This window comes from Pogona vitticeps, chromosome 1, assembly GCF_051106095.1.
Source record: "Pogona vitticeps strain Pit_001003342236 chromosome 1, PviZW2.1, whole genome shotgun sequence".
NCBI classification, from domain to species: domain Eukaryota; kingdom Metazoa; phylum Chordata; class Lepidosauria; order Squamata; family Agamidae; genus Pogona; species Pogona vitticeps.
Genome location: NC_135783.1, coordinates 67322493 through 67346752, shown reverse-complemented (window position 1 = coordinate 67346752; position 24260 = coordinate 67322493). Strand labels below are relative to the sequence as shown.

Here is a 24260-nt window from a genome sequence, read left to right as displayed (position 1 = left end):
AGTGTGTGTGTGTGTGTGAAATCCTTCTGGTCTGTCAAGACCTGATGAACATAATGGCTTTACAGAGTGTGTGGTCTTCCTCCCTTCAGGAGGATAGAAGGTTGTATTGAACTTAGCTTGTTAATAATTCACAGCAACCTCCTTGGTTCATTGTAGGGGCATCTCTCTTGGAGTACCATTCTTACTGAATAAAGTTTACAGAGATAGAATAGAGAAATGAAAGCAATGTCCCAAACAAGTGGCAACAACCTTCCATCAATCTTGAAGTTCAGTTTGTTCCCAAAGTACTGCAAGCATTCTTTCATGCTCCACCCCCAAACTACTTACAATATCTGCAGGAGATTTCCCAAATTTTCACAATGCCAGGGTGCTCTTATCTGCTCAGAAACTGCACATTCCTGGGGTGTGTTTTACAGCACATATGCCACAATATTTTTATTGAAGAGCTCCCAAAAAGCTTCTGAAGAATTGGAAGACTTTCCATGACACAGTTTGAAAAGTACAGTTGCATTAACACCAGATATTCAGCTGGGTGCATTTAAATAAAAATATCATTTCTTTCTTTTTCAACACTATTATTATCAGCATTTCAAAACTTCTTAAGACAATTTATAATAGACATCACATGATAAAACCCTTTTCCATTCCAAAAATTCTGTTAAAATAAAATAGCAGCTTAAATACAATAAAGCAAATACAACAGAACCTTTTTATTTAAAAGCCAGAGAAAACAAGTACAGTATTTTAGAAGCCCTCTGTAAAGCAGTTATACTAGAAACCAGTCATGTGTTTCTTGGGAGAGAGTTCATCACATAGGGATGCACACAGGTGAGGACTGTGCCTCAGTTCATTACTGAAAAGAATTTACCCAAATTCACTAAGGCCAGTTGTCTATTTCAGGCATGAATTGCCATAAGATGTTGCACAGGTATTTGTTACTACTTACCAAGTTATGCTATCGTCTCCATATTGTACAACAGTAAATGCCTATCCCAATTCTTAATTTGTGGCAAATCTCTACTGAAATTTATTCTGATTAAGTTACCAGCAGTAATAACTAACAGGATTCTGACCATTGTTCTTAACTAAAAATCGCAATCAAGTAATTTGATGAGAGTGTAAGAGAATGCAGAAGTGGCAATTTTGCCTGTGAGAAAAGAAATTCAGGAAAGAGAACAATTGATTCAGAAACCTTGGGAGAATGATCTGGATGCAACATAGCATCACAGTCTATATCTGTGGCATGCAAAGTTCTGATAGGAGAGGGGAAAGTGGGAGAAAATAAAAGTCACATGGCCAGCAAAACTGGGAAGAGGCAGGAAGCCCTGAAACAGTGGCCAAAATCCTATTGCTCTGCAGTAGAATAGGCCCACTGAATGGGGATTTAGTGAATCATCTTCTCCATAAATTCCAATCATTCAAAAGGCCCTAGTCTAACTGTACACATAACTTACTATGATAAAATAAGTCACCGTTGTAATAGGTCCATTTGACACACTAAATACCCACCCAATTAAATGGGCCTGCTCTATTACACTTTATTATGCTAGACAATGAAATTTTTGTCAGTGTCCAAAATCATGTTGCTTAGTGTACTACGTAAGTCTCAACTAATATGGACCCTTTTTTAAAAAAGGAACTTGTAGAAGAGGTGATTCATCAAATCTCAGCTGATTCAATAGACCTAACTTTAGTATGACTTACTACACGGAGCAAAAGGATTTCAGCATTATATTATTTCCTGACTTTCCCTAGGAAATTTCTATGTACAGTATGACCAAATCTTCTCTAAAGCTCATTAATTGGCCATGGAAAGAAAGCTGGGATATTTCCAGACTCCTTCCATCTCCAATATTGTCACTGTCTTCATTTATTCAAGAAAATGTCCTCCACAGAAATACATCTTTCTGGCATGCATCCAGAACCTGATTATGAAGGAGAAAAAAATGACTTTTACAGGCTGTCCTTTGAACTAATTTGGTTTTTGTTTTGTTCTTCTTGCCTTTCAGTTTCTTGTCTTTAATGAACTGCTCTTGGTAGACAGCTGCATTTTCATTCATGTCACTGTGAATGCTTAAACTCTACCTCGCAATTTAGACTAGTGCAAAGTGCACCTCCAGGACACATTCTGGCTACCCAGAGGCCCACTACAGTTCTCCTAATACTCCCCAGGTTTATTAATAAACAAACAAACAAGCAAACAAAAACCACACACATACACACAGACACACACAGTTAAAACATTTTTGTCTCAAAAAAAAAAAAAAGGATCTTTATGAAAATAGAGGAAGATCTATCACATTTGAACCCCAACATGCCAAATTTATTTGGCCTTAGAAGACATGAGGGCTGTTTTTTTCATATTAAAACAAACAAACCCCATTGTGGTGGGTATATGAAGACCCTGGGTCTTTGGAACTTGCCCATCCCTGGTCTATCTCAAACTACTCTGGCACTATAATAAACAACTTTAATTGCCTGATCATATTTGCCTTTCTATTTATTACACATTCAAATACAACTTTACTTTCCATTTACCTATTTACTTCAAATTTGCCTGCAAAAATCTTTATGAAAATATTAACTTTTTTTAGTGTTTAACTCTTCTTTGAAAAATTATGACTAGAGATGGGGGTATTCGTATATGAATATCCTCCCACAGGTGGAAATAACAAGGGTCTGGTCGCATGGCGCTGGACTTTCCCCTCACCATTTCGCCACTGACATGAGCTCGGAGAAGCCTTCCTATCGCGCCATTGTCTGCAATGGATTATCCACTCTGAGACCTGGCAGGGAGGGTTATCATCCCACCTCCTGCCAGGAGTGGCTAATCTACTGCAGACAATGGCGCAATAGGAAGGCTCCTCCGAGCTCGCATCAGTGGCAAAATGTTGAGTGGACAGTTATTTCCACCTGTGGGATGGTATTCATATACCAATATGAATACCCCTATCTCTAATTAAGACTTTTAAAAAACTGATCTGATTGGGAGGCAAGGGAACAAACATGAGATATAATAGACAACATTTATAATTTCAGCTAGAAGCACTTTTTCTTGCTTTTTCTCTTTGTCATTTTCATATCTCCTCCCCCTCCTCTTCTTCTCTTCCTTCCCATTCTTTCCGCCCCCCTTTCCTATTGCAAACTTTATTGGTCAAATGCAGGTGGAAAGACTGTTCACATTCTCTCCCAATTTTTACTCACTTACTTATCAGTACTGTAAAATTTCCCTATAATCTCGCATGTCTGTAAATTTTACTACATGGAATGTTATATATTTGAAGGCCCCTATTACACCTTTTTCTGGGCAATCTACCTTTTGAGGTCTGAGAAAGAGCAATTTGCAAAGATTGGGTTAAGATTCATGTAGGTCATTACTTGAAGAAAATGGAAGGTGTTGCTATTCTTATTCTTTCCGTGGTCCAGAATGTTATATCTTAGAAAGTCTGCTTTCTCGTTTTACTTATCTAAATGCAAATATATCAATCACTTTGGTGAATATACAGGTTCCGAATGTTAACTGTCTCAATATGTATCAATGTTAACTGTCTCAATATGTATAAATGTTAACTGTCTCAATATGTACTAAACATTACCATCACCTGTGATTGTGTAAAAAGGGAGGAGGGATTTAATGATATTTGTGATCCAATTATAGTTAGGAATATGCACCTCTTCTAATCCAAACTCCTTCGTACTTTCCATGATCGAGTGTTATATATCTGACCCAAGACTGGCAGAAACCTGGGATACTGCCTATCTAACAAAAATGGTGTATAGAGTTTCTTAATCTGTACATAAAAATCAGATTATTTTTAGTCCATTCACTCCTCACTCAATACATGACACATCCTATAATTATAATATCCCTGTCTCTGGTCATAGCCATTTGATTTCTGGCAAATGACTTCCTGATATTCCAGTATTGCCCAAGATGTGTAATCTGAATATTTATTTTTGAAATGTACATTATTTCTGAACTCCAGGATTACTACTGTAAATAATGACATTTTGACCAGCTTGTGTGCTATTGTGATGCATGTAAAGCATATATAAGGAGGAAGATTTTGACATATGCTTCTTATAAGAAGCTTAGACTCCAAAATGCCAAATACTGTATGTTCTGAACAATTTATTGCAATCAAGGGCAGAATCAAGAGGAGCATATCTGCACCAAAAATACTGTGAGAGTAGAGGGGACCTGCCCAATTATTGGCATATAGATGATATCATACACAAAATCATAGTCATTTTGATGGCTGAAAGGTGCATAGAATAATATTTGTACTACAAAGAAACATATCAGTTCGGAATTTTGAAATATCCACTCAACTCTATGTTCAAAAGGTGAACACTCCAAAGAAACAATGTCTGAACAACTAAGGTGTCTTCATAAAAGAGTAACCAAAAGTTCCTTAAGAATGAAAAATACAAAACACACATTGAAATTATGAACATTGGAGAAATATTGGGTAAAACAGCTCTCTTAATGATACAAAGCAGGCTTGTCCAACCCGCGGCCCAAGGGCCGCATGCGGCCCAGGTCAGCTCGTAATGCGGCCCAGTGCAATTTTTTTTATTTTTAAAGAAATTCCAAAGTTTCAAGTTCCACTGCCGGCGCTTGCGGCCGGAATGTGGCCGGGGCATGTCACAATAGTAGAGGGGGCGAGAGGGGAGGAAGGAAGGAGTGGGAGGGGAGGGGAGAGGGGGGCTGCGTGACTGCATTGTGCCGTCCCCATCAATAGGTGGACCCCCTCCCAGCCCCATAAAGCCGCCAGAGTTGAAGCTGGCAGCCTCTGCTGTCTGAGCTCGCAGCTGCCGGTAAGCTCGCTTGGAGCGGGGCTGCAGAGGATGGCTAGGGCTGCCCCCCCATGCGGCCCAAACTAAATGTATGTGCGGCCCAAACCAAATTTTCATCTTGTAATGTGGCCCAGGGAAGGTGAAAGGTTGGACACCCCTGATATAAAGTTCTCTCTCTCTCTCTCTCTCTCTCTCTCTCTCTCTCTCTCTCTCTCTCTGTGTGTGTGTGTGTGTGTGTGTGTGTGTGTGTGTGTGTGTGTGTGTGAGAGAGAGAGAGAGAGAGAGAGAGAGAGAGAGAGAGAGAGAGAGTATACCAGGTGTGCAAATTATTTTTAGTAAGTTCCATCTCTTTTCTACACCTTGATGTTCAAAATATTATCCAGAATCCTTTTACGTACTTATATTCACTGGCTAAGTCAAACAATGTATTTCTCAGTGACAAACTGGTGCTCGTTATGAAATAAGTGCTTTTCCTCCTTTTTACACACCAGTAGTATTTTCTTTTCTATGCTGCCAAAGTAGCTCACAAGTTTCTGAAAAAAGAAATCAACTAAAACCACAATAAATCATGGCACTAAGAAACAGTAAACATACAACAGTATTAAAAAGATTAGTTAAAACTGTTAGAAACACAATAAACAAACACTGAAAACACAATGTCCAGCACACAAGACAGTCCAATTAGTTGTTTAAAACTGATCTTTGGTCACTGGGAGAACAAGAGTTAGGGGGCCAACCCAGCCTCCAAGAGAATGGCATTCCACAACCTGGCAGCAGCCACAAAAAAGGCCCTTTCTACCGCTCCCACCAAATGTTCTTGATAGGGCAGTGAGATTGAGAAAAGAACCTCCCCAACAATCTTAGGAGCTGAGAAGGCTCAAACAGGGAGATAGGGTCCTTCAGATAGCCAGGATTCAAGCCTTATAAGGCATTACAGGTTATAAACATCACTCAGAATTGTATCCAGAAAGAGACCTATAGCCAGTGGAGCTGCTATAACAGGATGATATGCCCTGGTTCTGACAAAATCAGATGGGTTATGTCATACTTTTCCAGGCTGCTAGAAGTGACACCTGCATGAGAAAGAAGCTTTGTTTTGCTCTGTTCCAGACTGCACCAAGGATGTACCACACTGAGCCAGAAACATCACATTCCATTCCTAACTACTTGTTAGCAGAGATTCTCATGAGAACTGAAAGCAGGGGTTGAGAGAAGTTACGTTTTGAGGATTAACTTACTGGACAAAGGACTTGGATAATATCATGTTGGGAGAACAGGACAGACTAAAGTGTAAGTTGCTGTAACCGAGTCACACATCTCCTGGAATGGGCACAAATGGCACACTAGTTTTAAATGTGCAAATGAACCCTTGGCCACCTCCAAATCATGAATGTCCATGCTGAGGATGAGTCCAGGAGAACACCCAAGCTGCAAGCCTGAATCGTCAGTGGAAGTTGTTAGGGGAACCTCATCCAGCACAGGATGAGTCCCTATTCTCTGATCTGTTTTACAACTGACCAGGAGCATCTCTGTCTTGTCTGGATTAAATTTCAATCTGTTTGCCTTCATCAAGTCCATTACTGAATGGTTTAGAACAGGAAGAGCTGCCTTGTGATTAGGCAAAAAGGAAAGATAGAGTTGGATGTCATCTGCATACTGGTGACACTGAACTCCTAAACTCTGGACAACTTTTCTAAGTGGTTTCCTGCATGTGCCGATAGCATGCCTTGCTGCAAGGAGCTATTTAGATCCCTCTTATCCACTCAGCCAGTCCCCCTCTGGCTGCTTTTACAAGCCAGGAAAGACAAGGATCCAGCACACATGGTGGTTTTCACCACTGTAAGGATCCTGTCCAAATCCTTAGCAAAGTGTGCTGCTTATATACCGCCCCATAGTGCTTCAAGCACTCTCTGGGCGGTTTACAGGTTAATTATGCAGGCTACACCATTGCCCCCCCCCATGAGCTGGGTACTCATTTTATTGACCTCAGAAGGATAGAAGGCTGAGTCAAACCTTGAGCTGGCTCCCTGGGATTGAACCCTGGGTCGTGAACACAGTTTTGGCTGCAGTACAGCCAAAACTTAGGCTGCACAGACTAAATGCATCCATTAACAGAGGAAAAGGAGGGGACAAATGTTCATCCACAGGATTTGTATCAACTGCAGCACCCAAGTCAGAATAGCTTCAAACAGCTCTGGCTGCAAAGTCTCATGCAAATCCAACACAGTGGGCTGTTGGGTGGTCTCCAGTCACCATCTTGTTCTTGTAGCTGAGCATGTAACAGACCTTGGACCACACAAAACAGCTCCACTGGGCAGATCAGTGCAGGCACAATGGCAGCAGAGAAGAATTTAATTTGACACAGAGTAGACTTTTCAATAAGCTCTAGCCAATGTTTGGTCAGATTTGCTCAGAGTTTACTGCTATTGTAGCTCTAGTCTCCACCTCACTTGTTCCATCACTGACTCCGTAGAAAACCAGGAGACTCATCTGACTCCATTTTATGGGAGGGGGTGCATAGGAACAATTGTGTCTATATTTGACAAAACTGGCAATTTATTTTTCCAACTCTGACAGAATTTTACTTCCATTTTAAATTCTGAAGCAGATTCAGATTTGTCTCTCTCTCTCCTATATTGAGGATGACTACGAACAGGATGCTCTGACGGTTTCTGTTTGTTCAGACTGGAGAAAAATACATGACACTGATGTTTTCTAATACTAACTTTATGTCTGCACTCTCTGCCAGATATAATTAGACAATTTTCAGCCATTCAACAATTTGTACAAGGAAATCCTGAGGTGCCAGATGATTGGAGAAAGGCTAATGCTGTCTCTTATCTTCCAAAAGGCCAAAAAGGAGGAACCTGAGAACTACAGACCTATCAGGCTGACATAAATCCTGCGGAAAATTCCAGAACAGATTATTAAGCAGTCACTATGCACACACCTAGAAAACAATGCACTAATAACTAGAAGCCAAGACAGATTTGTCAATAACAAATTCTGACAGACTAATCTGATCTCATTTTTTGATCAGGTAACCTCCCTGATAGAGCGAGGGAATACTGTAGACACTGAATATTTTGACTTCAGCAAAACCTTTGACAAAGTGCCCCATGATATTCAGGTTAGCCAATTAACTAGGTGTGGGTTGGATATAACAACTGTCTGGTGGATACACAGTTGGCTACAGAATCATTGTTTTAGGCTGCATTAACAGAAGTATGGTCTCCAAATCCCACGAGGTACTAGTTCCCCTCTATTCAGCACTGGTTAGGCCTCATCTGGATAGGTACTGTGTCCCATTCTGGACACCACACTTCGAGCAGGATGCCAACAAATTGGAACAAGTTCCAAAGAGGGCAACAAGGATGATCAGGGGTTGGAAACCAAGCCCTATGAGGAAAAGACGAAAGAACTGGGGCATGTTTAGCCTTGAGAAAAGAAGCATGAGGGGAGACATGATAGCACTTGAAAAGCTGTCGTACAGCAGAGGGGCAGGATCTGTTCTCAGTCATCCCAGAGTGCAGGACACACAACAATTCGCTGAAGTTACAGGAAGCCAGATTTTGGTTGAATATCAGGAAAAACCTCGTAACTGTTAGAGCACTACAGCAATGGAATCAATTACCTCAAGAGGTGGGGAGTGCTCCAACACTGAAGGCATTCAAGAGAAATTTAGACAACCACCTGTTAAATATCCTTTGATTTTCATTGAGCAGGGAGTTAGACTCTATGGCCTTATTGGCTCCTTCAAACATCATTATTCTAAGATTCTATGAAAACTATAATTTGAAGACTTCTTTATCTTCCAAACTAAATATACTATATCAGCATAGATAAAACATAATCAACAATTCTGAGGCCATTTTTGCTCTAAAATTAATTGGTTTAAATCTGAGATATCTTCAAGATATTGCTGAAATGTTCAAGATGAACTTATCTGCATAACTTCTTGATTTTGGACAAACATGAGTCAATTAAATAACCAATAACAAATGTAAATAATCACATTTGAGATTAAATAGCCATGTCATACTTAATATAAATATATTACCATAGATACTTTGTGTCCTTTGTGCCATTACATTCTAGAGTCTTCTAACTTATTTTGAAACAAATGATAGCATAATTAGGAAATGTATATTGATGGGCATCACCTCTTAGTATATAACTCCATAAAATTATGCTGTTGTTTTTGGATGGCAGATTTAACTTTCCAAACTGAATTTTGTATTACAAGACATAAATTTTGGCTGGTAGAAACAACTGAAATATACATTTTGACTCAACTAACCTTTCATAGACAATTTTGGAACAATCTACTTCACACCACATTTTGGTTGAATTGCTTTAGTTCTTTTTTTTAATCTAGGGATGAAAGGGACCCATCCTCCACCTCAACAGTCAGTTAAACCTGTTACACGATTCCTTATGAACTATTATTTTATCCATATGTTCTTTTAAACAAGTTAATGAGCAATCCCAATCTGAAAACAGAAATACAGTACATTTTTCCCCTGGCAAAAAAAGAGAGATTAATATCAATAGATTGAGAATTTCTGTAACATTCACAAAAATTTTCTCTGCGCATAATTTATCTTCTGGTATTGTACAGAAATATTCACAACTACATATTCTTTCATCGTTCATAAACAGCTATCCGGAAGCACTACTCTTGATATTAATAAAGTGGGATAAAGAATTAAATTGTCTAGTGCAAATTAATCAATTAAAACTGATTATAAGCCACCCAGAGTAGTGCATTGTTGTAGCGGACAGCCCACATATCACTCCTGTCAGTCACCGTAGAGCTCTAGTGCAGGAGCCTATGACAGGACAGGAGGGGCAGAGTCAACAGAAGTGGGGGAGACAAAAGAGTCAGTGAGAGAGACGATTGGGAAGTGTTTAGACAAGAGATTGGAAAGTTGGTGTGAGAAAATATAAGAGAGTTAAAAGTAATAAGAAATACACAGACAGTCAGAATATACTGTATTGAGACCTTGATTAAAGTGAATGAATACAAGCAAACTTATATGTAATCAAATCCACATTTTTTTAATGAATAATAAAAGAATATCCATGATTTTTCTTCTGTGATTTACCTACCAAACCCTAAATAAACCTTGTTATATTTGGCAGCAATAGTCTGAGATTCATAAATGGTACAGTGAGGGTGATACTCTCTGGTGGCAGCGAAAAAGGGTGAAAAGAACAAGTTGTGTCTGAAGGTGAACCTGTGAGAGAGGGAAAACAAACAGGGGACACTGGGGGTGCACGACAATTGTCAATAGATGGGTGGGAAAGAAATGTGATTAATAAATAAAGAAAATTTGCTCTATCTACAATACTGAAAACTGCTTAAGATTTAAATGTTGAGGATCCTCATGGTGCAGTGGTTAAACTGTAGCACTGCAGCCAAACTCCGCTTACAACCAGAGTTCAATCCCAGATAGCTGGCTCGAGGTTAACTCAGCCGTCCATCCTTCTGAGGTCAATAAATTGTGTACCTAGCTCACCAGAGTTGGGTGGGGATATGTAAAGCATAATTAAATTGTAAACCACGCAGAGAGAGTTTTAAGCGCTATGGGATAGCATTTAAGTAACACTCTGCTGTTTTGATTTGTATGCCAAGCTGAGCAAAAACCAGTATTTTTGGAATACTGGATGTCATGATGTGTATTTAAGAAAGCAGTACACAAGCTGTCATTGTTTCCAAAACAATATATCACTTCAAACTGGAAAGTTAATTATTCACCATCCATCATTTAATGATCAGAAAAGCTTACTAATTTAATTGTGTATGGACATCCATTTTACCAGTGGCATCTCTGAGCAATTTTTTTTCCATACAGATCATTAAATCATGTAACTGCCCATCATTATATCTTGTATATTTCTCCTTTTTTTCTTTTGTTCCTCCAAAATAGTAACAATTTAAAAAAAAATTGCATTCCCATTTAATATTTTTACTTTGCAATGATGTTCCCGTGAATTATTACCAAAGAAGCAACTTTGTAGCCAGTAATTTCATAGGAAAGGGATGTAATTAACTGAGCTCATTAAAATAAAAATGTAATCCAAAGGAAAAATAAGGTATCTATGATTCAAATTGTAATATCCCACTCTCTTCTGGCGATATATTTACAGCAGCAACAAGTAGCCTTGATTGAGGTTCAATCTGACTGTTTTGATACAAAGCTCATCTCTAATGCTTTGAAGTCAGACACTGACAACTGTCAATACTAGTTCATCTGGTCCACATCTGCCATTTGCAATGCAAGGCAGCATAATCTATAGAAGGAAATGAAAAGAAATTGGAAGTATTTTACTGTTGTTTTGCTTGTGAGAATAAAAAAACAACTAAAAGCAATATCACTCGTCATTTCCCCAAGAGAAGGCAGTTTTTTCAGTCATTTTTATGATATTTGCTGATTTAAGCAAGGATTTTCAAAAAGTACATAAACATAGCACATTAATATATGGAAACTTTAAAGTAAAAAATTTAGAATATTTTACTATTATGTCAGATAATAAACATAGCATGAAAAGAAAAAATATCTAAGTACGTACACCACATATTAAACATACTCTACTATCTACCACACAAAAGACAAACCTTCATACCTGTTGAACCTTTAGGTTTGATAAGAGAACTAGTTATAAAACACTTTTCTGTAAAAAACATCAAAGACATCTTAATTCCTAGCCTTATTCAAATGTTGGTAAAATTTCAAAACTGAGCAATGAAAGAAATGCCCCTGATTAATATGGTTTATAGCACAGTCACCTCCAGCTGTTACTATTTGAGTGATTCCTCAAATTTACATTTATGTAAAGGCAGAAGCATTTTATGTTTTGCATATCTCATGTTCAAATGACAGCTAATTTTCAAAACAACACTTGACAATCTTCACCTTCATTTGCAAGTACACCATAAAAGCTCCACAACAACAAACATTTTTAACATGTCTCTGTACACATGATTTAAAAAAAAAATCTCCTTTTTTTCCTGAATCCTTCTGCCCTGCTCACCTCATTACCAGGTGTCTCTAAGCAACAATTGTCACAATTCAAGGATTCATTTTAATAGGTTGAAAGATTGATTGAGAGGCATAGAGGGAGAGCTTTGTATTAGATATTTCCTAACATTTTCAAGACACAATCAGACTTGGTTTCAAATCAGACTTCACTTGCTCCCCAATTATGGACCAGTCTTGTATCTTCTGGGAGTTGTTTTGGCAGGGAAAATCCAAAGCTGAATTCTTGCTGACAACTATTAAGTCTGCTTGTTGCCCAAGCAACACAACATATTCCAGATGTGAACTCTGGTTGTTCCCCTCCTCTAGATAACTGTAATGATCATTTTTGAGGATATTATCTATTCTACTCTTCATACAAGATTTGTTTCCTGCTTTGCATCCCTCGGATGAATAAAAACACAAAATCCCAACACCATTAAAAAAAACTCCTAGAGGCAGCACTATATCCCTTTTTGAAAGTTGAAATACAAATCAATCCCTTAAAAAAATAATGCAGAAGTCATGGTTGACCATTTATTCAATCTTCTTGAACAATATAAAAGTTCATTATTACAAAATGTAAAATTATCACAATATTTTGGACCAGACAAAAATAATCCAGTCCTACTACAATAAATATTAGACATCAGCTATTCATATTCCTATCTCCAGTGAAATGAATATTACCCATGGCTCCACTGGTACCGTGGGGGTCCAAATTCCCTCCTTCAAAACTGGCTAGCCCACTCACCAGGATCCACGCAGTGGGTGGGCCCTTCGTTGCCATCATCAACAGGAGCCTAGTCAGCTTTCCCTGCCTCCCTGTGCAGCTAACCACTGATCAGCTGAATGGGCAGACTCTGTGTCCCACCTCCTCGCCATGGTGGTTGGCTGCACAGGGAGGTGGGGAAAGCTGGCCAGGCTCCTGCCACAATTGGCATGGCGACAAAGGACCCCAGCGTCACACGGAGCCTGGTGAACTGGCTGGCCAGTTCTGTGGGAAGGAAATGGGCCACCGCAGCATCTGTGTGCCGCGATTCATACTCTTATCCACAGAGATATGAATACAAATAGCCCATGTCTAACATAGATTCTTCTGGGAAGTCCACAAGTCAGATATGAAGACAACAAACATCCTGTAATGCTTCTTTCCCAGCACCAAATAGGAATGGAAAGATGAAAGTGTGTTGGAACTTTTTAGTTCACACAAAACACAAATAATGGAGAAAAATGATATTGGTAAGCAGCAGAAGCATAATCATTTGCATAACAACTCTGGAGTTCAGAAATAAGGTAAGTAGATAAGGAAAAGACTTCTACCTTTTCCATAACTGGAAACTGTTGGGACCTTTCCATAAAATTCCTTACCAGTGGGTGGGTGTTAAAACAAAAATAAACTCTTTTTTGTATATGCACGCTTTTAGCAACTAGGTAGCTGTTGCTGAAGTCATGGCTTACTACCAGCTAGGTACTCCACTACTCCTAGAGATGTGATTTCAAACAGGTTTTTTTTTAATTATGTTAAATTGGACAGGCCCTTAATTTTTAATATCTGAAGCAGATAAAAGGCAAGGGAACTCAATGTCCTATGAAGGCCTTTGACAATCCATGTGTAGCGCTAGAACTGGAATGGCACATAGGTGTTCATATAAGTCCTATCCCTAAACCTCAGTGCAGATCTTTGCACAATGAGCATGAAGGTCTGAGGAGGGTCCTGTAAGTATATTTGGGCTTAAAGTGGCTACAGAGCTTCTGTGATCAGGAACACTGATACCACCAGCTTTTTAATAATGGGAACTGGGTAATGATTTTCAATCAAAAACAGTTGCATACCCTGTTTCCCTGAAAATAAGATCTAACCTGAAAATAAGCCCTAATATGATTTTTCAGGATGTTCGTAATATAAGCCCTACCCCCCAAATAAGCCCCAGTTAAGTGAAAACCCGCCCTCCACAATTGTGCAGCAACCAGAAGATGACATGACTGTGTTTGAATGTCATCAACAATGTAGATTGTTGTACATGAAAAAAATAAATAAAACATCCTCTGAAAATAAGCCCTAGTGTGTTTTTTTGGAGCAGACATTAATATAAGACCCTATCTTATTTTTGGGGAAACACAATACAGTATTTATTTTCAGACCATTGTATTTAATTCTTGAAGTTCTAACATACTTCCAGATCTGTGCTGACATTTGGGGAATGAGCCCCCATGCACATTCACACCGGATCCCTATTTTTCATCCCAAACAAAAGTAGGCAAATATCTGCATAAACTCTAGTTCATCCAAAAGTCTCACCACAACACTGCAGCAGAATCTAATACTACTTTCCTGGGCAATATCCATGAAGACGTTCTGTATTTTTCAAATATCAATCTTGAATGTGTTTACAATTCCTTTTGTCACAGTGCAAGCCGGGTAGCAATATGCAAATATCTTTTCTCAAGACTTCTCATTTATCATCCTAAAATTTAAAAATAATAATAATTTTTTAAAAAATTAAAAATCTGGAAGAGAACACCAAGGAATCCTTTCGAGAAAAGCTGGGAGAAAAGCTTGCCTTGTATTTTTGCTCTACAGTATTTCCCCCTAGATCAGCACCATGACTCTGATCAGCTCAAGGGAGGAGACTCTTCAACTTCTTTATAGCCACTGTGCTGACAAAAGCTTCTCTTCATCACAGAAAAGCTCTCCCATTTGACAGCCCTGAATTTACTATGGAACACGACTGATTGTCAGGGCACCAGTTTTACAGCAAACTTCACTTTGGCTCCTATACTATTTTCTTGAAAAGTCTGTTCCCTTTAAGCATACAGTGGTTGACACCCTGATGCAGACTGTACAAACTGATTTATGTGAGTTTCTGTCAGGAGGTATCTACCTTAAAATGGTACTGAAACCAAAACATAAAAGGAGAAATCTACACATTTAGCAGTTTTACTTGCAAGTGAAAAAAAAAATAAAAATAAAAAGCTCTAACCAGCATATTTTGAAACAGATGGAAGTTAAGCAGTGCTGCTTAATGAGCACATTTATTTTAATAGCCATACTTAGCTCAAGAAAAATAATGTTGTGAAAAAATGTCCACTACTTTAAAAAAGACAAAACCCATAAGATCTTGATGTAATTGCAATGAAGCTGAAAGGGCCTTAATTTTTAAGTTATTATGTACAGTAACTCTCTGTGTATAACAATTTCATTTGAAATGAAACAAAGAAAACTAATATTTCTAGATCTTATATTTTTCTCTCTGCTAGTGGCAAAGTAAATTAAGCCCCTCTGCTTAGAATATGCTTTCCCTCTAACAGCTGCCTCCCCATCTTCCTATTTAGAAATTAAGATTTCAAAAGCTATACTTATTTTAAATCAATTTCCAACTTCTAATTTTAAAATCACATACTGCATTGCTACATAACAAATTGGGGATCTTATCTAAGTACAGAAGAATTGCTGACGTAAACAGCTTCAAAGCCAGGATTTGTAAACTGAAATAAGGACTAACAATACTACCTTAATAAAAATGTTAACAATTTTTTTTTATTTTTTTATTTGCTGACACAAGTTGTCAGGAACTATTTTAATGAGTGACAGAATAAGTAACAGTGGCTAGCCAAGTCCCCTGAAATATTTTGCTTTTATTTTTTTAACATTTTTAAAATTAATTTTCCAGTCTATCTACATTGTTTGTGCTTATCAGACATCGTGTTACATACTTGCTTACAATTATTTGTTTTTTACATCTCAGTGTCTTCTCGATTATCCCCCCAAATTCTGACCTTCTTTCAAACCATTCATATACAGATTTTAGTATATAGTATAGCTACTATCATAATATTACTCTCATATTATATAAAGTTCTCAAGATCTTCTAATAACATTCTTATTGAAAGTGGTTCCAGATCCATGACCCAGCTTTATATCTAGTTTAGTTTGCCTAAAATAAAAAGTCACCATATTACATCTTTACCCTGATTTGGGCTCCCTTATTTCAATTTAGTTCTCCTTTTAATATATAGAATACAGTGGTGCCCCGCATAGCGAGGTTAATCCGTTCCGGATTAACCCTCGCTATGCGGAATCGTCGCTAAACGGGTAGGGAAAACGTATTGAAACGCATTAAACTTAGTTTACTTGCTTACTTACCCGTTCAGCAAGGATTCCCCTTGCCGGCAGCCATTTTCACGTGAAAACGGCTACCGGCAGCCATTTCTGGGCTTCCGGTGGCCTTTTTGGAGCCGCCGAACAGCTGTTCGGCGGCTCCAAAATGGCCGCCGCAATACCCGATCTTTGCAATGCGGGTTTTCCCCATTGCGAAGATCGGGTATGTTTCCGTATAGCGATCCCGAAAAAGGGATCGCTATACGGAAACATCGCTATACGGTGCACTCGCTAAGCGAGGCACCACTGTATACCCTTTTACAGATCCAAATGATAAATATAAACATGTTTCCAATATTAAGGGGCCCTTCCTTGTTTTCCCTTTTTTCATCTTTCTAGGTAATTCCCTCTCTGGTTCCTCTTTTTTCATTCCCTGCTATATCTCTAAACATGCTGTCATCTTTCATGTCCTCTAAAACCATTTTGTAGATCTGATTTATGTCCATTTTTTGTACTTGGTCTATCTTCAATGAGTCTTCCAGGCTTTTTTTGGTTAATTTTGCTGTTTTTTCCCCTTTGTCTTCCCTTGGTACTCTCCTCTGGACTAAGACTGATGTTTCTCTTAGATTAACTTTCTCAAGCTGCTGCTTAGTTTGGCATACATCATCTGTGATACTCCCATTTCTTTCCTTGTTGTTTTCAGTTGCTTGTGGACTATAGTCCTTCTGATGTTGACTGGATAATTTTGTCTCTTCATAATGAGATGTCACGATCATTAATATTTGTTGAAGCCTAAATTTTACTTCATTCCAAAATTGTCCTTGTTGTGCCATTCTGTTTCTGCTGCCTAGGTGCTTATAAACAGATATTCCAAATTTCCAGAGTCATTTCAGGAGTTCCGCTTTGGCTATGTAGAGTTGAATCAAATTCGACCCAAGGAACAGTTTTTGAAAAGTCCACTTTAGGGTTAATTCCAGCCAAATGCAAAGAGAAGCTCACGAGGATATGCCTTAAGCAACAACAGAATGTCCAAGGCCACCTCTTCTGGGAATCATTCCAAACACTTTAGATAGACAAAACAATGTCCACACTTAATTTGAAGAAGGTCTCTTAAGCTTATAATGCCAGGTTGTAAATATTCTTAAAGTGTAATTAAAAAAAGTTACTTTCTTCAGCTATCCCTCTCACCAGATTTTCTGCCGCTTTAAAAAGTTACTGAGATAAGATAGCAATTCTTTTTTTCCATATATAGGGGTACGTAGGCAATTAGTTGCAAAAGAATTCTCACCCGATGGAAAAACAGCGATGCCAGGTGCTGTTCCTTGCGTCTCTCAGACGGCTGCCAGCGACTTGGAAGCTCGCCGAAGCTGCTTATTTCTGCCCATTGGCTGATTAGGGAGTTTCCTGGATCGAACCGGGGTGGCCGCCGCCCCCCGTGATCAACAGGCTTTCTCCCCCAGTTCAACACCCCTCCAGGGTGGTTCCGACACCTTGCGGTGTCCCAAAACAGGTCAGAATTCAGCCCAGGGGACAGAGCTCTGTCCTCCTGCTGCTGTCTCGTCGCGACATCAAGCCGGAAGTCCAATATTTATTTATTTTTTATTTTTTTATTTGCTGACACAAGTTGTCAGGAACTATTTTAATGAGTGACAGAATAAGTAACAGTGGCTATCCAAGTCCCCTGAAATATTTTGCTTTTATTGAGAATGCAACATAGCGATAATCCTTCACCATGATACTGATGCATACAGAAGGTGATGGCGCTTTGGGTTGTTAAGAAAGACAAGCTTAGCCTTGGGGAAGACCATACATTTCAGGGCCAACAGGGTCCCTGAAATGGCAACAGCTGTCTCAAGTGCAACTTGTTTGACTAACCACCCAGAATGTGTGAGCATCTGAATAGCCAAAGGAGGAAATAAAGTGTGATAATTCTGCCCTGCATAACTTAAGATGATGTCCCATCCCCCACTTTATTTTTTATTTTGCCAGTGATGACTCCTTGTTGAAAGGACTGAAGGAGATTTTCTTCTATTTATTCAAACTGACCAATTTATATGTTTGTTTGTTTGTTTTGTCTACCATGCAACATTATTTATGTAGACGAGCAGCCTTTTTATATCATTACTCTGCAATAACAACCACACTCTTGAAGGTTTTCAACAATCGAATGCTAAAATCAAGGAAATTAATGCTGTACGTCCAGTTTCAAGACCATATTTTTAAGATGACAGTTCAAAATAATAAAGGATTTGTTGCTAAACTATAAATATGTTTACAATGCATTTGGAAATCACAAGAAGATTCTACCATTCCTCCCTACATGATGCTCATACTATGGAGCATGCACAATATAAACAAATGAAATAACAGTGCTCAAATAGAGAAGTATACCTCTGCATGCAGCTAAGCTTTCATATACCATTACAAAGAACAACCACATGACTTACAGAGCAGGTACGCTGTTAGAAAGAACAATACAAAGTTTTTAAATGCCTCTCAAAATTCAAATGCTTAATTGAAATCAAGCAGCCAAAGGCCTGAAAATGCTTTGAAAAATCTGAGTTTATTCTCTTTCAGCACTTTGCATTTAAATTCACTTGTGATGCCTACCTGTATAGATATATAAACATGGGAGAGCAGCAGGGAGGCTGCTATTATAAGAAAGAAGGGCATAAAACATAAGCATCAAAAATCAAGAGGCGAATGAAAGAACTCGTCTCTGCCTTTATTAGAACTAGAGAAAACAGATTGTGCTCGTCTTGCTTGGGGCCAACAGCCACATTGTGTGGAACTCAGCCAGTCACTGTCACACAGCTCACTTAGGAGTTTCGCTATGTTAAAGGAATGAAACAGATGGAATATTTTCTTCCAATACGATAATTTTGGAAGAAACTGTTGGAAGTACTGGAAAATAGTTTTTAGCTGAATCTGCTATTTCAGGAGATGGGAGGGTGGGGGCGGAGAGAAGCACCAAATAAAAACAATGGGTGACTTTCAAGTGTGCCCACCAAGACACATGGTGACCAGGATGGATTCCCTTCCTACTCTGAGTTCCCCATAATGTGTTCCAGACAGAGCAATGAAAACCCCTTTGGAGATTTGTGAGGACTCTTGAGGTCTTCAGGAAAGGTAGAGGAAGGGCAAATCTAGCTACATAAAAGGAAATCAATCAGTGTAATTTTAGATAACTTGAACTGAAGGAAAAGGATTTGATATTTTTTTTAAAAAAAAGTAGAAGGGTCGGTGTCTCATGGGAAAGAAAAGCTACAGATTGGGAGTTTAGGACTGTGGGTTAATTTACATTTTCTATTGTATCACCTGATCAACAGGTAAAAATGTAAATAAGCTCACTCCAAACCCATAGCATTTTCTGCATTTTTAAAAATTAAAGTGGTCACTCCCTGAGCTTAAAAATCTGATCACTCATCTCTATCCTTTTCCAGCTGATACCAAGATCACTTGTCCAGCATGAAGAAGTGTGTGTTATGTTGCTCTAAACCTCATGACAGGTCAAAATGCATGCACCTATTGACCCTCTCTTCAATCCCCTTCTCTTGCTCCTGGCTTTTTGGGGCACTTATGCTAAGTCCACTGTGCGACTTGCAACATGGCAGGGAACAGTGCATCACTATCATGACTCATGAAACTTCCCATTGCACCAGTCCTAGAAGCAGTGGCACACAGCCTGGAAAAATGGTACAAAACTTCTTAACCCTTGTCTCCCCTCCCTCTGTGACATCACAAAAGCCCATCCTCATCTCCCAGTCTAGAGGAATGGGATGCTGCTGATTGAAAACCCGCAAGCAATACTAGTATAAACATTATATTCCAATGCATACAAATCTGAAAATAAGCTTAACTGAATGCAGCTGAACTCAGCTCTGAGGACAAATGTGCAGGAAGGTCCAATAAAATATTAGCCTGTTTTATAGGGCAGCTGTGAGGATTACAATATGGACAGCACTACTGGGAAGGTCCTATTTTCCCCATTCATCAGACTTCCATTATCAAGTAGCAGCACACAATGCAGAGCTTAGTATGAGATTTTAACACTGATGATCTGCTTAAAGTAATAGTAACAAGGTATATTAAACTATATAATTGAAGATGACCAACACAGTTCAAGGAGCCTCATAAGAATGCGGTAAAGATAGCTGCATTTCATAAATTGAAAAGGCTTTTAAAAAATCTCTACCAAGTACAGCACTGTATAAAATGCCCCTTAGCTTTGCCCTGTCGTTTCTTTTTTGTTGAGGAAAGAAAAAAGACTAGGAATAATTAGAAAGGACTGGATCAATGAAAATCAAATTTTTAACATTAAGTTTCAGTAATCTAGTTACGAAGCTTTTAGTGATATTGTAATTATTTTGAAGTCTTGAACATATGTTTCTATTGAACAAATTCCACAGAGGATATCAAATGAGGAAAGGCAAGAAATGCAAACCTTTCATATGTCCAAAGTTATTTCAACTCATTAGAAAATTAAAATTGAAAGCCAGCTCACCAGGGACAATGCTGATGATCTGAAGCTCTCTTTGGGATCCAAATACATCATCCCCAGTGACCTTAACCAGCTGCTGCAATGAAAGGGAATTCTGCTTAAAACCAGTGCCAACTTTAATATAAGCATTAGAACTGATGCCAACATGGCAATATAAAGCAGGAGAAAAATAGATCTCTGCCCTAGAAAAGGAAGACTGGAAGAGGGCTAACTTAAACTGGTAACCTGACCCCAGTGTCTTAGCTCTTCCTCTTGAGGAAAGCAAAAAGTATAGAAAAAAGCTTCAAGGCACAGAATGTTTTGTTGGACATATTGTATACAGTTCAAAAACCTGTAGCATAAATCGGAGGCTGCATACATCTATTATGCCCTTGCTTGCTTGCATAAATAGATCTGGCAAAGAGATGCGTCAGTCTCATCAGTCCCAATAATCCACAGTGAATGGGCAGAATGAGATCCATGTACATTTCCTGTCCCTATTAAAGAGACAACATCCTGTCTGGCATCAACCACTTGTTCAGCAGCATGTAGGATTTGGCCCCAAGTGATTCTGTACAATATCCTTCTCAGTTCTCTCAAGCAAGCTATTACCAGCAATCTAAGCCTGTCCTTGACCATCTCCCCAGCATCCTGAATCTAAAAGCTCCACGTTGTCTGGAAAAGTAGACTAAATATAATTAAATTAGCACTCAGAATAAAACAATGATGGGCATCTTCTAAATATGTTGATGCTTGATTCTCTTTCAGATTCCTAACAAAATCAAGCCATTCAGGATCAAACGAGACAACATGCTTAGCAAGTGTGCAGAAGCACTTCCTCAACTGGTAAAAGATGGCTGTTTGCCATGGCACACACTTTTCTTCACCTCCTCTCACATCTATTGTTTTCTCATTGGTAACTGGAAGATATATATGGGCTTTATTTGCAAGTCTGATTATGAAGACACGTAACCATAAGGAAATGTGTGACGGGACAGAAAATGCATTTATCAAAGGGAGTATTCTCCTTAACATCTAACTTGATGTGGAGACACTTCTAGTAAGTGATGTATCTCAAGTCAGGATGAGGAAAAGAGCTCACATGTGGAAACCAGTGGAAACCCACCAATAATCTATTAGCACCTATTACCATTAAGGGCATGTACTCAAAACATGTACCCCTCTTGCATATGACAATTAAAACTCAGCTTGTCACAGCAGTGTTTGCAATGCAGTAACAAGTTTGCCCACTTCTTAGTTCATCACATAGTTAAAAGCTGCCCACCACTTTCACCCCCTGCTTTTTTCCACCTTCTGGTTTCAGTTTTAAATACCACACCACAAAGCCCTGTTTTCTCATGCCCATCACAGTTTTTCCCCAAAACATTTGTAGAAAACAGATTGCATCAATTATCTAAGAGCCCAAGTGACTGCACTTCATTAAAATTCACAAGCATTCACAAGGAATAGACCATCCAACCACACTGCTGAAGTCTCAAAGGTGAACTTTTGGACTACAACACACCTCTAAGGACAGGATTTGCTTACCCTGAAACACATATTTGCATTCCATTCCCCTGATGGATTCTGCTTACCGATTCTGCACTTCTTTCTCCTTCCTATTTTGGAGACTGTTCCTGACAGGTCAAACAGTTTGCATTTTGATCTGGTATTGTTAACTTGATTAGGGCACTCCTGTTCACATCAGCATTATTTCCCTTCTATCTTCTTATCAGTCTCTCTTCTTGTCCTCCCAATGCACTTATACATTGCTTTTCTCCCTCTCATTCTCCCATTCCCCTCCCAGTCCTCTTTACCAAATTAACCTAACAAATTCTGATCAACCTTTTCTAACAAACTGTTTTAATTTTGGATGTTCTTCATTTACTCCCCATCTAGGCACCCCAATTCTTGTCACAATAAAGATCCAATAAAGATCTGAGCATATATTCATTTAGATAGGTACATGTGCAAGGCTTAATATGTAATAAAATATTTCTCTTAAAGGTAAAGGTTCTCGTTGACAATCTGTCCAGTCGTGTCTGACTCTAGGGAGCCGTGCTCATGTCTGTTTCCAACCCACAGAGCTAGCGTTTTGTCTGAAGACAATCTTCCATGGTCACGTGGCCAGCGCGACTAGACACAGAACACCGTTAGCTTCCCACTGTGGTGGTACCTATTTATCTACAGTGGTGCCTCGCATAACGACGTTAATCCGTGCAGCAAAAATCGCTGCTAAGCGATTTCATCGCTATGCGATTTTTAAAAGCCCATAGAAACGCATTAAAACCTGTTTCATGCGTTCCTATGGGCAAAAAACTGACCTTAAAGCGAAGATCCTCCATACAATGGCCATTTTCGCTGCCTCTTAAGCGAGGAATCTGTCCCTAAACACAGCAGGCGGCCATTTTTTTTACCCAGCGGCCATTTTGGAACCACCGATCAGCTGTTAAAATATCATCACTTTGCGATGATCGGTAAGCGAAACAGGGACCCAATAATCACAAAGCGAAAAAACCATAAAAAACATTGCAATGCGATCGCTTTTGCGATTGCAAAATCTTCGTCGCTATGCGGTTTGTCGCTAAACGGTTGGCAGGAGCTGGGACAAGCGACGGGAGCCACCCCGTCGCATGGATTCGATCTTATGACTGCAGGTCTTCTGACCTTGCAGCACAGAGGCTTCCGCAATTTAACCCACAGCATCACCACGTACCTCCCCCAAAATTTCTCTACTAATCTGTAATATCCAGATTCCTACAAATATATACAGTCAGGAGAAGAGTAGGAGATCTAGTCAGATATAAGAGCCAACAAATACACTGGTACTACATTTCAGCCTACTGTATATTACCAGGAAAAATAAACAAAGTGTTCATGCTATAATTTGTATTTTCATGTTCAGTCAAATGAAAAGACTCAGGTGGAGGAAAATATAAAATGGTGAAATCCTGATGACATTTAAACTAAAACCTTCAACTAAAAGTAGTACTGTAATGACAGACCTGCCAACTTAATCTTGGTGACTCAGAGCATCCAAAAAGCAAAGGTCTTCCAACAATTACCGAAAATAATCAAGGCAAGCTTTAGTAGCTTTCCAAAGAGAGCTCTATACCTGTGGATTATCTTCTGCTGAAACCTCCTTGTACCTTTGTGACATTTTAAAATTCCTATTGTACTTGTCATAGCATTTTCAGAATGCAAGTTATGGACCAGTTCAGCTGGAAAGCTTCCTTTCATGTAACTAAAGAGTGCTACTGAATGCAAAACCTTTTAAAATTAATCCTCAAAAACACTCTCCAGATATACCTGAGTACAGCAGAAGTCCATCAAGTGTGTCAGAGCCATGATGCGATTTTAGCCTGAGTTTCCTAGACTCAAATCCAATGGTTGCAAGCTGTGACCAGAGAAATACTAGACAATTTTGGAAGGAAATTGCAGGTTAATAGCAGACATGCTCACTGGAAAGACATCACACGTAGCATTAATGACTTTCTTGTTCAACATACAGCAATAGACCGGGTCAGAGGATTCTAGGGGTAACATTTAAAATAAATTTGATGATTTATAGGGCGATTTATATGATGCATCTCCTTCAAATGAATTATAGTCTGCTACAGTGGATAGAGTATGGGCCCAGGAGTCAGTAGTTGAGGGTTTAAATCCCTACTTGGCCATGGAAACTCACTGGGTGGTGGTGGTGGTAGTGGTAGTGGTATAACACTCCTTGAGCATCTCACATTCATTGAAAACCACAGAGTGGATTCAAATTATTTAAAAAATAAAAATCTACAGCTTTTTAAAATTGAATCTCTTTTTTAATTTAAATTTTATTTTTAAAATATATTTACTGTTA

General features: G+C 38.8%; 1 protein-coding gene across 4 annotated transcripts in view; it reads right to left on the bottom strand.

Moving 5' to 3' along the window:
• The window catches only part of PRKN (parkin RBR E3 ubiquitin protein ligase), a 982733-nt gene that overhangs the window by 946987 nt on the left and 11486 nt on the right, over positions 1–24260 (bottom strand). The window contains exon 2 of one of the 4 annotated variants that reach the window (XM_078383207.1): positions 20429–20501. The exons of 2 other annotated variants lie outside the window; for them this stretch is intronic. The gene's annotated coding sequence lies outside the window, so the exon portion shown is untranslated. The remainder of the gene's footprint in view (positions 1–20428; positions 20502–24260) is intronic. One more of the 4 variants, XM_078383208.1, reaches the window with a different exon arrangement.